The sequence below is a fragment of the Acomys russatus genome, chromosome 19 (assembly GCF_903995435.1).
Source record: "Acomys russatus chromosome 19, mAcoRus1.1, whole genome shotgun sequence".
In the NCBI taxonomy this organism is placed as follows: domain Eukaryota; kingdom Metazoa; phylum Chordata; class Mammalia; order Rodentia; family Muridae; genus Acomys; species Acomys russatus.
Window position 1 is genome coordinate 5807464 of NC_067155.1, and position 3112 is coordinate 5810575.

A 3112-nucleotide genomic window follows, 5' to 3' on the forward strand; every position below is an offset into this window, starting at 1 on the left:
GGAAAAGGTGGGGTGGGGGGCCTGGCTCTGTTATTTACCGTGTATCATATGTAAATATCGACAGAAACTTCAATAAACTTTATTTCAAACACTCTCTGCCTAACCAAAGGGAGGGGATTGGAAACCAGGGGCTCATGGTATTGGTTTTGCCTAAGGGGAAAGTACTATTTTGTACTTTTGTTTTGTTTTTCCGAGACAGGGTTTCTTTGTGTATCCTTTTCTGTCTGGGGCTCGAATTGCAGACCAGTCTGGCCTTGAACTTACAGGAATCCACCTGCCTCTGCCTCCCTGAGTAGTGGGATTAAAGGTGTGCACCACCACCGCCTGGCAGGGAAAGTACTATTTTTCTGACTGGATCTTGCAGGCTGTGGTGGTGCATAGCTTCAATCCTAGCACTCAGGAAGCAGAGGGAGACAGATCTCTGTGAGTTCTAGGACAGCCAGCACTACCTGGTAATACCAGGCTGTCTTCAAAAACAGAACAGCACATGACCAGGTTTGTAATTCCAGACTTGGGGGCGGGCGGGGGAAACAGAGGCAGGAGGATTGTTGACGGTCTAGGCAAACGTTACTTTCACAGAAAGCAAAACAAAGGCCACCAAGATGGCTCAGCTGGCTGCCTGAGCTTGATGTCACAAGAGAGGAGAGAACCCACTCCTGCAAGTTGTCATCTGATCACAGACATGAACGCGCTGAGTATACACACACACACACACAGTGGCATGGGATGGTTGAGACCCCTTTCCTTCCCTCCCATAATAACAATAAAATAAAAAAAGGAAGTCAGGCACTGGTCCTGCCTCCGATCTCAGAATGTGGGAGGCAGAGGCAGGTAGATCTCTGTGAGTTCGAGGCCAGCCTGGTATACAGAGCGAGTTCCAGGACATCCAGGGCTACACAGAGAAGCCCCTGACTGCCAGGCATGGTGTGCTCAGGAGGTGGTACCAGGAGGGACAGAAGTTCAAGGTCATCATGGTTGTAAGAGTTTAAGGGCTCCCTGGGGGGGGGGGGACTGGAAAATTAAGTTATGTAGGTTATTTAATTTAAGCATCACCTGATGTGGACAATAAATGACGACAGGGTTAAGGTCAATACAGAAGCAAACTAAAACAACAACCGAGCCAGGTATCTTGATGTCCATCTGACTGCCTACGGCACGGCTACCATACCCACACCGCTCTATCTGAGACTTTCCTCCCAGGGCCCCCTGTTGGATTTACCAGTCTCTCTGTGCTCATTCAGCCAAAGAGGTGAATGACTCATCTGAGAGCACGCATATAAACTGACAGCCTCTGACTGGCACCAAGTCAGTCTGGCTCCCAAACCTGAGCTTCCTTTCCTGGTACAAGACAACAGTGGGCTCCCCGCATGCTGGGCACTTGTGCTACGTTGAGAAACAACCACGACCATTTATTGTACAGGCACCACGAGGCAGATGCTTCCGAGCTGATGTTAACAGTAGTCAGTGGGCAGGAATTACCACAGTTTGTACAGGTGAGAGAGGGGGACTCAAAACTGGATTCTGGCCGGCATAGTGGCGCACACCTTTAATCCCAGCACTTGGGAGGCAGAGACAGGTGGATTGCTGTGAGTTTGAGGCCAGCCTAGTCTACATAGTCAGTCCAGGCCAGCCAGGGCTACACAGGGAAACCCTATCTCAAAAAACAAAAACAAAACAAAACAAAAAAACCAAAAACTGGATTCTAAGACCTGTGATTCCACCATATTAAGAGACTGAGAATAGCCAAAATATCTGACAAATTTATAACTGAGCTCCCTCCCTCCCTCCTTTCTCCACCACTCCTCCTCTTTCTCTCTCTGAGATTGGGTCCAGGGAATAGAGGGTACCCCCTATTGCAAAGCTAGAACTCTGTAGCTGAAGCCACATCCCTAGCCTCTCATTTGGGGATTCTGGGTAGATGCTCTTCCACTGGCAGCAGAGACCCCCTCTACCCCCCCCCCCCATCCCTAATAAACTTAATCTTAAAAAACAGTGGCAAGGAAATATGATGTCTGCCTCATCTGCTTAACCTCCCAAGGGAGCGATGATAATGGCCCTGCAGCTATGACACCTGAGTCACAACCACGGCCATACTGAGGGAAAGATGTGTTATTCATGCAGTCATTGGTTTTTCTCACCATCCTGTGAGTTCTGGCTTGCAATAAGACCCGTGTTACAGGTGATAAAACTGAGGCAGAGGGGCCTGAGTGTGCTCAGCTGTTAACATGTGAGCCGTGCCTTTCCCCGGGCTTTCCTTGATTCACAGTCAATCAGCTGTTACATAAAAATGAATTAATTAGCAGGGCGGTGGTGGGGCACGCCTTTAATCCCGGTACTTGGGAGGCAGAGGCAGGCGGATCGCTGTGAGTTCAAGGCCAGCCTGGTCTACAAAGGGAGTCCAGGACAGCTAGGGCTATTCAGAAATTTTTTTTTAATTAATAATATTGGGGCATGTATGCCTTGGTGCACATGTGGAGGTCAGAGGACAGCTCTCAGGGATCTGTCTCTCCTTCTACCATGTGGGTTCCAGAGATTGGACTCAGGTTGTCAGCGTTAGTGGCAAGCTCTTTCCTCTCCTTTACTGCCTTGAGATCCCCAGCTGCTACATTTTACCACTGCGGATTTTATGCAAACTCATGCTGTGACCTTGAGTGGGTCCTTTTAATTTTCTTAGGCTGTAGTTTTCTTTTCTATCTAAAAAGGAAAAGAAAAAAAAAATGAGGGGGATGGTTTAGAGCGATTCCAAATCCCCCTCCCCTCCCCCTCTCCGGAACTGGGAGGGTGGTCTGGGGAGGTCCTCAGGAAAGAACTCAGATTCAGCAGGGTCCCACTCCCTGGGGGGGGGGGTGAGGAGTGGGGATGGGGGGTGGGGGGTTATGACTCCCCAGGGTTGGGGGTGGGGGGTAATAACACTCTGACTCATTTCCCATGATTCCAGGAATCGCTGAAGGTCAGGCTTGAGGTTCGCAACGGCAAATACAGTTCAGCTTCTTTGCTGAGACTAATTCCTAGTGGCTGCTTGGAACGCAGTATTAGAAGGAGTCTGAACATTTCTTCACTCGGCAGGAGAGAAATGCTCCCATCTATTGGTGCTGTCTGCCATGATGATCAA